Below are 13,598 nucleotides of genomic sequence, written 5' to 3'. Positions count from 1 at the left end.
GGGGGTGGGGGTGGGGGGCGGGCGGGGGGCAGGGTTCCCATCCAAACGTATGCATGTGGTTTGCTCACTGCCAACCTGTCTCCTGTCTCTTTGATGGCTAGACCGGCCCCTGGAACCTTGAGAGTCGCACCCCACCCCCCTCACCCCCACATACCTCCGTGACTCTGTCATCATCAGAGCCCAGAACCGAGACTGCCGTACCAGATCTTTCCCAGGACTTCCTTCACCCTTTACAAGTACAACGAAAAACCTAAACATTCCTCTATTGTTTCGAGAGAAAAAAACAAGCCACAGATCTCTAGCAACAGTAATCTGGAAAATAACTTCAAATGGGTGGTTAAAATGGGCTCAGAAATACCCATGAATGGAAGTGACTTTTCTCCATGGGAAATACACCTATCACAAATGGAGAAACACCAAAGGCAGGCATATATACATTTATGTAAAGGGGGGGGGGGAGTGGGGGAGGGGGTCACCTACAGCAGGGCAGTGGCTAAGTTGTATTGGGAGCCTCCTCTGAGAAGGCATGTGGCCAGGAGGGGTGGGCTTCTATCACATCATGTTATCTGTAACATCTATAGCACCTTCACAGCTGACAACAGACAGGAAAGGAAGGCAGCCCCTGCTCCCCAGGCAGGCCCTACGAGGCGCACGCACCCTAGAGACTACGCAGTGTCATTTAAAACGCCTGTAAACATGCGTGATCTTTGCAACGCAGCACAACATATAGTGGCCATCACAGCTAGGACACAAATTCACTTCCTTATCCCTATCGTGTGAGCAAACTGGCGCAGCCTTCCCGAAGCATCCTTAGGTGCACAGCACCGAAGGGTGAGACTGACTCCCAAACGTACCGTAACGATACTGCTCCAACGAAAACAGAAAATGAGCATTTTTCTCCTGCGCGATCATTGAGCGAACTGACTGTCTTCCCATGAAAAACAATCCTGCGCTGTAAGCATCGTTAGGGGAGCTGGGAACATTTTCTGACATAAAGCAAACATGAAACTAGCCAATCACAGAGCCTTTAATAAAAAGGGACAAACGCCGTTTTCTAGCCTAACTCTGGAACAATGACTTGTAGCCATTATTTATAAAAAATGAAGGTCTGATTTCAATTGCATATCTCCCCTGCTTGGAAGGAATGAGATTTCTCTGTTCAGAGTTCATACCATTTTTCCTCTTCCAATTTGAACATGTTTAATCTCCCACAGGAACGAGTCGAAATTTCCTGATCTCGGATTGCATTAAGGCCGACACTATTAGATCCAGCAGCGTCTGATACGGTCAGGGACAGGGCTCACAGCAGCCATGCTGGTGCTTTTCGATTTAGGACCAAATTCAGATAAAGTAACATGTTTCCTCCTTGCGAAGTCTTAGGAAGTCAACGAACTAATTTAGAACCTACATCAGTTCATAAATGGCTCCTACCGCTACCCTCTCCGTCCTTAAGGAGATCCGTTGTGGCCACTGGAAAAAGGAAGTTCGTTCATCATACATGTATTTTCGTCCCTCAAATGTTGTTTCCAAGAACAGAGCCAGACTCTGCCAATATACCTGGTAACGTCTCAAAAAGACGAGCTGGAGCCGAACTCAGATGGGTCCGAGCATAAACACAAACCTAAACAAAATGAAGGAGTTTGCTGACTGTTCTTTTCTGCTTGAGAGAATGACTCAGCTTTAACCACAACACAATCGTACCCAAGAGGCTCAGAAATTAACACGTATCACGCTTTAGTCTAATGAAGCATTCGCTACGATTGAAATGCTAAAGCAATACTTTCTGTAAGTTAACTGTGGACGTGCCGCCTTCTGCGTGAGCTCTCCATGTTAGTGCGACTGTGTTCTCTCTAGCATTTCAAGTGAACCGACTGAGCCCGAAACCCTGGCTTTTGCGCCTAAAACCCTATGAACATGTCATCTGTTTAGTGCTCGCTCGGGGCTGGTGATTACGGAAAGGAAGGTTCCTCTACTTTGCGAGCGGCAACAGGGAAATCACAGGCAAGCACTTAGCCAAAGGGTGACCCATCCTTCCCCGCTCGCCCTGGCCAGTCCTGCACTGATAGGCACCATCGCCAGCGCACTGTCCAGAGGAAATGCAAACGCACTGTGTGCGTCACCGTTCCTGCCCCAAACCCAGGGGAGGGGACCGACTCCCTGAAAGAGGAAAGAAAAAGGACAAGCACACTCTTCACTGCATCAAAGAAGGATGTGAACTGCAGAGAAGGCTCTGGGCTCCTGGCTGCTCTGGCACCCAAAGCAGCAGGGCCGGAGTGCTGGGCACCTGTCCTGGGAAACACCGAGGCCGCCGATGCCAGCCCTCAGGTGACGAGCAAGGAGACCCTGTGCACCAGGATCCCTCCCGCAAACACAGGCAGGCATGCCGGGCACGCTTTTCCACTCTAATTCCGTGACCCAAATCGGTGCCATTGGAGGCTCCTCACTGAATTATTCCATTTAGGGGGAAACCATCTGCTCCGAGCTCAAGCCTCCTCTTCTCACTGGCCGTGAAAACAAGGAAGGTCAAGGTCTGGGGAGGGAAGTGTCAGCAAGCCCAGCAAGCCCGGTCCATGCCGAGGAGACAAACCCAACCAAGTGTGAGCATCTGCAAACCCGGCTCAGCGGCCAGCCTGGGCCACTGCGCTCCTGGGCCACCCACCCACCGGGGGCCCCCATTCCCACTCCCACCGCCCCGGCGCTCTCCTGGGGCACATCCCACTGCGCGCCATGTCCAGTTCACCTTTTTAAAAAACATACTTTTCCATGGGGGGAAAGGGAGACATAGGTACCGCTATTTGTAATACTTTAAACATGAAAATAAAATTAGAAAAATAAAAGTAAATACTTTTATTGATGTCAGAGAGGAAGGGAGAGATGACCCATCCATGATGAGAGAGAATCCTGGACTGGCTGCCTCCTGCACGCCCCCACTGGGGATGGAGCCTGCAACCCGGGCCTGTGCCCCGACCTGGAACGGAACCCTGACCTCCTGGTTCACGGGCCGATGCTCAGCCCCTGAGCCACGCCGGCTGAGCTGCTCAGTTTCCCTTTTTGCCAAGAAGGCGGATCTAGTCCCTGAAACATGCTCACTGCGAAAGGGGGAACCCCTGTTCAAGCCCCAGCGCACCCAGCAGCTCCCCCCGGACCGCGGCCTCCCTGCTCCTCCAGCCGGGCCCAGCTCCCTCTGGGCCGGCCGGGGCCCTCGTCCCTCCTGTCGGTCCTCAAACTTGGTGACAGTCCTGGGGCGCGGCTCCAGGAGGCTCTAAGGACGCGGCGGGCAGGGCACTGCGGGGTGTGGGGTTTCTAGCAAAGCGCCAGATTTTGGGGGGGACGGAGGGAAGGGCCGGCGGAGAGGCGGGGAGACCTGCAAACCCGACACGCGCCCAGCTCCCCCAAAGCTCCGACCGCCCAGCGCTCCCCGTGTCCCCGCCGCCCCGTCAGCGCCCTCGCACCCCTGCCCCCCGCGCGCCCTGGAGATGGACACGTGGGTCCTCACCGGTACCCCCAAACTTCCATCCTCCCGCGGGTGCAACGCTGCCGCTTTCCTTAAAGCGGGTCCCGAACCAGGGCCTCGCACCCCCGGCCGATCGCAGGGGGCTCGCCCAGCTCTCGGCGGGCGCAGGGCGCGGATGTCGGGGTGCAAGTGCCAGGAGCCGGGACGGGCACCAGCCGGGCCGCGGCCGCCCCTCCCCGGGGTGCGCGCACCCAGCGGGCTCCGGGCCCCCCAGCCACGTGCCCATCCCCGCTCCCCGTTCCAGGTCCCACCCAGCGGCATAAACACACCCGAGAGAAGCCGCCCGAGTTCCTGGGAGCCCCGAGGTGCGGGGTTCGGTCCGGTCCGAGGCAGCCCCTACCCTGGGGAGGACCTGGCAGAGGGGCCGGGCTGTGGGGCAGCGACACCAGGGTGGTCTCCGCACCCGCCCGCCGTGCGCCCTCCCGCGCAGCGCCCGCCAGAGGAGCTATGGGGGCCACCCCCCAGCCACAGGGGACCCCCTGGACCCCCCCGAGCCAATGGGGACCCCCTGGGCGCCGCCGAGCCCGGGCCCTCCCAGCCCCGCACCCCCACCCCACCCGGGGCCCGCGCTCCGCCAACAAAAGCGGGGGCTCCGCGGGGAAGTTTCCCTCCTTCCCGGGCTCCTCGCCGGGACCCAGGGCGCCCCCCGGCTCCGTCCCCCGCCCGCCCCGCGCGGCCCAAGTTGCACAAAGGCTGCGGGGGCTCCGCTCCGGGAGTCGGGGCGCCGCGTCCCCACCTCCCCGTCCTCCCGGAGACACTGTGGTCAACAGGTCCCGGCCCGGTCCGGGGAGGAGGGGGCACCCGCAGCCCCGCACGAGGTCCTCCCGCTCCCTTCCGCCCGCTATCGGCTCGCAGCCCGCGCCCTCCGCCCGCCCGGGGCGCCGGTTCCCCCGAGATCGCCGCCCCCGGAGCCGGGCTGGCGCCGGGACCCCAGTCGGTCGGTCGGGTCTCCTCGTACCTTACGGCCGGTCGGATGCAGGCGGGCCGCCGGCGGGGCGCGGGGAGCCGGGCGCCCTCCTCCGGGACCTGGGCTCCGACCTCCGCCCGAGGCCGCCTCCGAGTCGCGGGCCCGGAGCAAAGTTTCCCTCCGGCCGCTGGGCCCGGCGCCGCCCTCCTCCGCGCTCGCCCTCCGCTTCCCGAGCAGAGCGATCCGACCGGAGCGCCGCGCCAAGCCCGAACCGCCGGCGCCGGGGGCGGGAGCGGGAGCCGGGCTCCGGGCCGCGGGCGGGGACGGGGGCGCCCCCTCTCGGCCAGAAGGGGACGCGCTCCGGGCCGGGGACGCGCCGAGGGTGCAGGGGGTGTTTCCTGGGGCCCCACCTTCCCGGGTTGGGGAGAGCAGACACCGCCCCGCCCGGTCCCGCTGCCCTGGGCGCCTCCTCCCGCCCCGGGCCGGGCGGTCCCTTCCTCCCTGTGTCCTAGGAGTTCACACTGGCTGCTCTGCTCCCAGAGGAAAAGCCCGGAGCAGCAGGAGCCCAATCGGAACCGCCTGCCTCCAGCCCGGACCCAGGACACGCGCACAGTGGTTACTGCTCCCCCCCCCCCCCCCCCCCCCCCGCTTCCCCGCAGCCCTGCACCGGGACAGATGTTCCCTTCACGTCTTCTCTTTTCTTTTTAAACGCAGGCCAGGCGAGTCTCTGCACTTTGTGACTTCTTTCTCCTCCTCCTCCTCCTCTCCTCCCTCCCCTCCTCCCCTCCTCCCCCTCCTCCTCCTCTTCCTCCTCCCCCTCCCCTCCTCCCCCTCCTCCCCCTCCTCCTCTCCCTCCTCCCCCTCCTCCCCCTCCTCCCCCTCCTCCTCCTTCCTCCCCCTCCCCCTTCTCCCCCTCCTCCCCCTCCTCCTCCTCCCCCTCCTCCCTCTCCTCCCCCTCCTCCTCCCCTCCCTCTCCCCTTCCTCCCCCTCCTCCTCTCCCTCCTCCCCCTCCAGACACGGTGGCTCAGTGGCTGAGCATTGACCTATAAACCAAGAGGTCAGCGTTGGATTCCTGGTCGGGCGCATGCTGGGTTTGCGGGCTCCATCCCCAGCGTGGGGCGTGCAGGAGGCAGCCAATCAATGATTCTCTCTCATCATCGATATTTCTATCTCTCTCCCTTCCGCTCTGAAATCAATAAAAATATTTTTTTTAAAAAAAGAAGAAGAAGGTGGTACTGGAAATTTCCCCCAAGACCTTGTCAACTGAACCCATTTTCTTCTCCCTGATGCTTTTTCCATTAAAAAAAAAAAAGAAGATACAGCGTCATAGATTCTGAAATGAAAATTAAGTTTAGGGATCGCTTAGCTCTTGCCGAACTTAGGTTCGGTACAAGGCAAGGGACGCCCCAGCCTTAGGGGACTTGCCGAATCTCACGGTTGGAGGTGCTCGCGCTGGGCCCCGAAATCGGGAGGTGGGCAGCGTCCTCTTTAACCAGGACTTCCTGTACCCCAGCAGGCAGGCGCACCGTGAAGTAATTACTCTGGAAACATTACCCGAGGCAGCCGAGTGGTTTTTTCTGTGGTCACCTTTGGTAACAGGTTGGTAGCAGGAGAATGGGATAGAATGGGCTGAGCATCGCTAAGACCGTCACTGCGGCAGCTGGAGGCTCTCAAGGAAGTGGGGCCGCAGGTCTGGAGCCTGTGCTCGGAGCTGCCACAGCCCAAGGCCAAGCCATAAACCAACACCCTGGAGCCACAACCCACCATGGACTTTCCTCTTTTCCTTGTAGTTTTCACCTCGCTCCTTTGGGCATGAGAACCAGGCAGCCCCTGTTAGCGGCCGTCAGCCTTCACTGGCAGGAGTTTCAATGCCAGGTCGCAGCGTCCGCCTTGGTGAGCCCGGCTTTTCTTCGTTCCCCCAGGGCACCGCGGGCTTGCTGTCTGCGTCTGAGGCCGTCGGTCCTTTCTTCTCTTTTTGACCTGCTGCCCTGCACTGTTCGTTTGTGCCTCTCTCCTGTTGGAAGTCTTACAGGTGTCCCCCCCCTTCCCCTCCCCCCCCCATGGACCCCTTTCCTTCTTCATTGCAGCCTGAGCCCCTTCTTCGGTGAACACCTTCACACAATTAATTCACAAACAACTACTCACAAAATAGATGATGCCCTTGAGGTGGTCGCTTGGTGTCAATGTGACTATAAAATAAATCAGATGGTAGCTCACTATTCGGGAATGAGGAATAATTACACGATTATACTAAATATAGGGGTTTTTAACACAGTATTTTAAAAAGTCTGATGGAGTCCACCCTTCTTCATAAAGAGTAAAATAATAAACAAAAAAGTGGAAAGTTCTGATGGGGAACGCTGGACTCCCTAGATTCCAGCAGTGAGGCGCCGGGCCTGTGGACCCTCTTTGGGGAACCCCGGATCACCCTCCAGTACACTACACCCCGCGCCCCCTCCCCCCCACGTGAACAAGGTCCGAGCAGAAGAGTAAGTCAGGCTACTCTCTGGCCAGTGTGGCTCAGTGGATTGGGCGTCTTCCCGGGCACCGAAAGGTTGCCAGTTCGATTCCCAGTCAGAGCATATGCCTGGGTTGCAGGCTGGATCCCTGGTAGGGGGCGTGCAGGAGGCAGCTAATAGATGTTTCCCTCTCACATAAATGTTTCTCTCTCTCCCTCTCCCTTCCTTTCTCTCTAAAAATCAATTTTTAAAAAAGAATAAATCAGGCTACAGAGACCATGAATTAATGGAAAATCTCATAGTGTACTTATTTCTTTAAAAAAAATATATTTTTTAAATTGATTTCAGAGAGGAAGGGAGGGACTAGAGAGAGAGAAACATCAACGAGAGAGGAACTCATCGATTGATTGCCTCCTGCACGGCCCCCACCGGAGGTCAAGCCAACAACCTGGGATGGGCCCTGCCCGGGAACTGACCCTGGTTCCTGCGTCAATGCTCAACCACTGAGCCACACCAGCCCGGCACATACTCACTTCTCGTTCATCCGCCTCTGATACCTTTAAAGGGAAGTTCTCCTATACCCTTTCTCACCTTATTTACTCATGTTGAAAATCATTTGGACTTTTATGCAACTCCCAGGTTCTCAGAGATAAGACCCTATAGCCTCCTTTTAAGCAGGGGTTCTCTATTGCTCCTGTCTCCCCCTGAATTAGCCAATAAAATAATTTCTTGAAGGTGTTTCATAGTCTTTTCTTTAAGTTCTTTTATCCCTTTTCCATGAGACTTGAAAATTGCCAGAAAGAGAAAAACTTATAACTATAAAATGCCTCCATCATGGAGGAAGAAATGGAGATACATAAATCCCTATAAGTATCTTTGTCCAGTCATCGCATCCAGTGCTAAAGATTCCTCATTTTTATATTTTCTTATAATGTCTCTAACTTGCTATTGTTCTGTAATTTCTATGAGCTCACTTTTGATATGAACTGTTCTGTGAAATGGCTTAGACGTGTACAAATCTCAAAGATGTCAGAATCAAGTTTTTAAAAACACTAAAACTAAAGGGAACAAGAGTTAGAATCAGATTTTCAGCACACCCCAGGGACTGAGGAGGGAGAGGCCGAGGAGACCCCGACAGGCACTACCACTCAAACAGGCCTAGTCTGCCCTGAGCAAAGGCTCACGATGACAGAGAATCATCCATCGGCTGCCTCCTGCACGTCCCACACTGGGGATCAAGCCTGCAGCCTGGACATGAGCCCTGACCGGCAATTGAGCCCTGGCCTCCTGGTTCACAGGTCGATGCTCAACCCCTGAGCCACACCGGCCAGGCTACTTCGCCATTTCCCCAGCTCCCTCTCACTGCTGAGAGCGAAGGGCTGTCCTAGGAGAACTACAGACCACAGACAACACTCTCCAGGCAACAGCCCCACCTCCCAGGAGAAATTGGGGACCCAGGGATCTCAGTCCAGGCCAGGGTTCTACCACCTGCCCTTCGAGTGGTGTGAGTGTCGTGTGGGGAGCCCGTCACCACCCAAAGGGAAACCTTGGACCTGCTTCAGGGCAGACCGGCCGGATTCCAGGGTTGGTCTCCGAGAGGGGCTCCCCGGCCCCAGCCCGACACGCCTGGGAAGTTCCCTCAAAGCAGCGTTATCTGCACAAACATCCCACGAGTCCAGCAGCTCCTCTGTCCGTCACAGACCCCCTCCCAGACTTAAAATACAAAACAACAGGACAGACAGGGTGCCCTTGCAAATACAACTATGCCATTTTTCATCGTTAAGGCAGAAAACAAGCCATATCTTGTAGATGGTCTAAAAAATTATTTTTGGCAAAAGAAACTTAACTTTTTATTTCGAAAGCATGCCTTGCGGTTTTTCACTAATATGTTAATTTCTTAAATTCCCTTCACGATTCGGCGCCAGAATGCACCCAGGCCTGGGGACGGGCCTGCCAGAGCCGCACACGCACCTGTGTGCCCAGCTGGCAGCGCGCGACTCGGGACAATGGCATCAGACTTTAAAACGCTCCGGGGACACTGGCTCCCATCGCACGAGACCGGCAACAGGCCGTTCTCACACCGCGCCATCTTTCATCCCGGGCAGCATGACCCTCACAACTGCTCTTGGCAAAAGGCATCTGCAGCGAGAACTGCCAGGACACAGGCCTGTCGCGTGGGGCGAGCGCCAGTCCCTCTGGCCGGGCCACCCGAGGACGCACGGACGAAGGGCCATCGGCTCCGTGCGAACTGGCTGGTCTCCAAGGGTGTGACTGTGCGAGCACATCGTCCATTTCAAAACCCGAAACCCTCCCGAAGCAATTTCCAAATCACACACATCGTTCACCTGTACCGACCGCACAGGCGAGGACCACCATGGTCCCCTCGAAACGAACCTCCCCAATGCGCACCCCTCTCCATCTGGAAACGTACACATGGTGCAGGTGGAGGCTGCCAGAAACTCAAGGACTTCATCACCACATTAAATTGCTCTTAGGAGTCCTTCTTGCTCTGTGCCACGGAATCGGGGGAGGATGAACGAGGTGGCAGGACATGAGCGCACGGGTTTATTTCATTTAGAACGAACCAGTGCTCAGGGTTCCTAGGAATATCCCACAGATTAGATTTTATCTCCAGAAGCTAGCTTCAACTATTGTCCATAAACATGAACTTTGGGCTGTTGATTGCTGAGGGAAGAAGCAGGGCGCAGAGTTTCACAGCCTGGACTTTGGAGTCATAAAACCCTGGGTTCGAATCCGCGCTCTGCCACTTGCTGGCTCTGCATCCAGGACATGCAACACACTCTTCAGTGTCAGCTTCCTCCCTTGGGAAGCAGAGTTGTTGTAAGAATTGCAAGAGCTAGCAAATGTACGGCACTTACGCCGCCTGGCTAGTGAGAATAAAATAAACGGCAGCTACACAAGGAAACAGATAACACATTCAAACGTTTCGTATGGTAACAGGGGTTTCTACTGGAACGAAGTCAATGCGGCCAAAATAGAAGGAAAACGATAGCTTCAGCTAAAAAAAAAAAAAAAAGGGACAAAACTATTACCGTAGATTTTTCTTTGCAGAAATCAAATGTATTCCTGTCATTATTTTATGTATGTATGTTTAAGACATTTATTGAAATGTAATTGACATATACTGTTATATTAGTTTTCAGGTGGACAACATAACAGTTGCATAATGTATGTATAGACTGTGAAATGGTCACCCTAATAAATCTTGTTAACAGCCATCACCACACATAGAGACCATGTTTTTTTTCTTGTGATAAGAACTTTTAAAATCTACTCCCTTAGCAGCTTTCACATGTACAATGCAGTGGTATTAAGCACAGTTACTGTAGTAACTGCACATCACATCACTGGCACTTATTTATTTTATAACTGGAAGTTTAAACTGGTACACAGAAAAGTACCCATTTCCCGTTATGTATTTGTTTTGATCTTTACCTAATCTATAGTATTTATTCAGACATTGCCAGCTTTTTGTTTCTTTTTTTCACCCATGTACTTTTTTAAAATATATATATATATTTGTTGATTTGAGAGAGGAAGGGAGAGGGAGAGACAAAAACATCAATGAGGAGAGAGAATCATTGACCGGCTGCCTCCTGCACACCCCCACTGGGGATGGAGCCCGCAACCCCAGCATGTGCCCCGACGAGGAATGAAACCATGACCCCCTGGTTCATAGGTCGATGCTCGACCACTGAGCCACCCGGCCCGGCCCACACAGCATCCATGTCTCCTTAGTCTCCTCTAACCTGTGACAACTCCTTGGTCTTTCCTCGTCTCCCAGGACCTTGACTGTTTTGAAGAGTAAAAGCTGTTTTGTAGAACGGCCCTCACATCAAGTTCATCTGCTGCTTTCTCATGGTCCTCGGTCATGAGTCCCTGGGACAATGCCTCGAGGTGGAGTGTCCTCCGTGTGTCCTATGGAGGCACCTGCTGTGGCCGGGAGCTCACACTGGCGATGCTCCCGGTGAAGGTGGCATCTGCCAGGTTTCTCCGCTGGGAAGCTGCTCTCTTCCTCTTCGTGATGAAAGCATGTTTGGGGAAGATATTTGAGACTATCCACCTGCTGTTTCTTCCTGAGTTCTGCCCAGTGATTTTAAGGTGCACCGTGGGTCTTCCTGCAGCGACGGTTACTGCAGAGTTCGAGTAGTGATGTTTCTCTTTCCCTCAGAATCTTACAATTTCCAACTGGGATTCTTTGGAAAAAGGGGTGATTCTCCCACCCCAGTGTCACGTCGTGTCATCACTGGACGTAATTTGGTTCAAATCTGAAAACACTGCCTGGTAAGAGGACGGAGTAGGTGCGCGGCGAGGCGGCAGGCGAGGCGGTAGGTGAGGCGGCAGGCGTGGCGGAGACGAGACCGCTCGGGGAGTCCCACCCTCCTTCGTGCCCACTCAGCACTGAGTCCCTCTAGCGCCGGCCACTGAGCTGGTCACTGGGCCACTGAGCTGGTCACTGGGTCACTGAGCTGATCACTGGGTCACTGAGCTGGTCACTGAGTCACTGAGCTGGTCACTGAGCTGGTCACTGAGCTGGTCACTGGGTCACTGAGCTGGTCACTGAGCTGGTCACTGGGTCACAAGAGAAATGACACGGAACACGCACTGTCTTGTCCTTAAGGGACCCACAGTCCAGTCGAGGGGCACTCACGTAATAAAGAAATGCAGGTCGGACCCTAACATAGAAATGTATTCTTCAGGGCTCGGGCAGAGTGTGCTGAGGTAGAGATGAGGCACGTGGTCACATTGTGAGCTGAGTTGAAGGTTACGGTGAGCCGCAGGCAGGCGGGGGTGGGGGGTGGGAAGGCATTGGGGGAGAGGCAGCACGACCCAGGCTGCGAACTTGGGACAGAAGACAAAGACAAGGAAGTTCTAACAGGTCAGCTTGTTGGCGCACACTCAGTGCGGGTCTTGGTCTTGTAGATCTTGGTAATGACAGTTACTCAACACCTTATAATGAGATAATTTTGTTTTGGAAAATGCGCTCTGATGACCATTTAGAGAAGATATGGAAACTGTGTGAATCTGGAGGTATGGGGAACAATTAAGAAGGGACTTGGGCCCGGCCGGTGTGGCTCAGTGGTTGAGCAATGACCTATGTACCAGGAGGTCACGGGTTCAATCCATTCCCAGTCAGGGCACATGCCTGGGGCTGTGTAGGCGGCAGCCAATCTATGATTTTCTCTCATTATTGAGGTTTCTCTCTCTCTCCCTCTCCTCTCATCTCTGAAATCAATAAAAATATATTTAAAAAAAATAAAAAAGCAAGGACTTGGGGTTTTCATCAAGCCTACTATTACTGGGCATTTGAGCGCTAAACACGAGAGGGTACAAGGGTACAGAAATGACAAACGTCAGAGTAATGTGATTTTGATTTTGATTTTTTTGGCCTTGGGAGAAGGTACCAGTCAGGGGTCTTACAGCTGTGATTCATTTCAGTACATCGGGGCCTGTGCATGACCCTTCAGTGTTCTGTAGCATATTAATTCCTGCATTACTAGAATTTTAAATGCTCCTGGCTCCTGGGAACAGGCAATGGCATAGTGTGACTTTGGAAAATCTAACCTTGCAGTTACTGCTTCTGTCTAGCCACCGTCGCATCCCTGCGGTGTACATTTCCATAATCTTTGGTAACATGCAGGACATGAAGGTGACGTAGGTACTTCTGAGGGACCTGTTTAATCTGCATTCCTAAAGGTACATTTATTAGCGATCACCACCCTTTTAATTATTTTAAGTTAATATTTAATCTCAGCTATTGAGAAAATTGGAAGTCATGGGAGGAAAGCCAATAGTTGAAGGAATATCAAAAAAGATAAGATTAAGAAGTGCAGGAGCAAAGTAAACAGTATGACGGAACAACAGGGACACTCGGTATACAGTAGGCGCTGATGGGACATAGACGCGTGCGTAGTTCATCACCATGGAGACTGCATGCTACAGTGACAAACCAGCAGGGGGCTGACCTTTGAGTTGATGTATAAAACAAAGATTTCAGAAGTATCACAATATTAACCTACATAAAGATTTCAGAAAGTTCTTTGAGAAACTGTATTACTGAGTCTTGAAGGAAATAAATCTCTTATTCAAACCAGATAATTTGAAAAGTGTTCTTAAAAAAAGAGACTATTTGTAAAGGTGTGGGATAGGTTTAAAATACAGTTATTCTCGTGGGGTAATTTTTGGGAAGCTCTCACCACCCCTGACCTAAGGGCGGAGGAGGGAGAGAGAATGGTCACTAGAACCAGTAGAGAGGATAAGCATGGAGAAGGTCGCCCAGTAGAGGTGGGGACCTCCAGTGGAGGGCACAGCTAGATGGTGACCAGACAGGAAGCACACGGGGGCGGGGGGGGGGGGTGTAAATGTGCTGACTCACTCCCCTCCCACATGCCCACCTCCTGCTGGTGCTCCCATCGCCCAAGCCCGATAGAGAATCGGAAGGCAACGGACCAACTAGACACAGTCCTGCTGGGTCAGTCTTCCAGGGAGCCGAGCAGGATACAGAGGGTGGAGAGCCCTGGCTGGTGTGGCTCAGTGATTGAGCATCAGCCTATGAACCAGGAGGTCACGGTTCGATTCCCAACTGGGGCACATGCCTAGGTTGCAGGCTAGATCCCCAGTGTGTGGCCTGCAGGAGGCAGCGGATCAATGATTCTCTCTCATCATGGATGTTTCTATCTCTCTCTCCCTCTCCCTT

General features: G+C 54.1%; 1 protein-coding gene across 3 annotated transcripts in view; it reads right to left on the bottom strand.

The window, feature by feature from the left end:
- Positions 1 to 4,649, bottom strand: part of GULP1 (GULP PTB domain containing engulfment adaptor 1) — a 151,279-nt gene extending 146,630 nt beyond the window's left edge. The window contains exon 1 of one of the 3 annotated variants that reach the window (XM_059702532.1): positions 4,473 to 4,649. The gene's annotated coding sequence lies outside the window, so the exon portion shown is untranslated. The remainder of the gene's footprint in view (positions 1 to 4,472) is intronic. The other 2 variants (XM_059702530.1, XM_059702529.1) reach the window with 2 other exon arrangements.
- Between the last annotated feature and the right edge of the window lie 8,949 nt (positions 4,650 to 13,598).

Source organism: Myotis daubentonii, chromosome 7 (assembly GCF_963259705.1).
Source record: "Myotis daubentonii chromosome 7, mMyoDau2.1, whole genome shotgun sequence".
Classification (NCBI taxonomy): domain Eukaryota; kingdom Metazoa; phylum Chordata; class Mammalia; order Chiroptera; family Vespertilionidae; genus Myotis; species Myotis daubentonii.
This window is presented reverse-complemented; position numbering and strand designations above follow the sequence as displayed.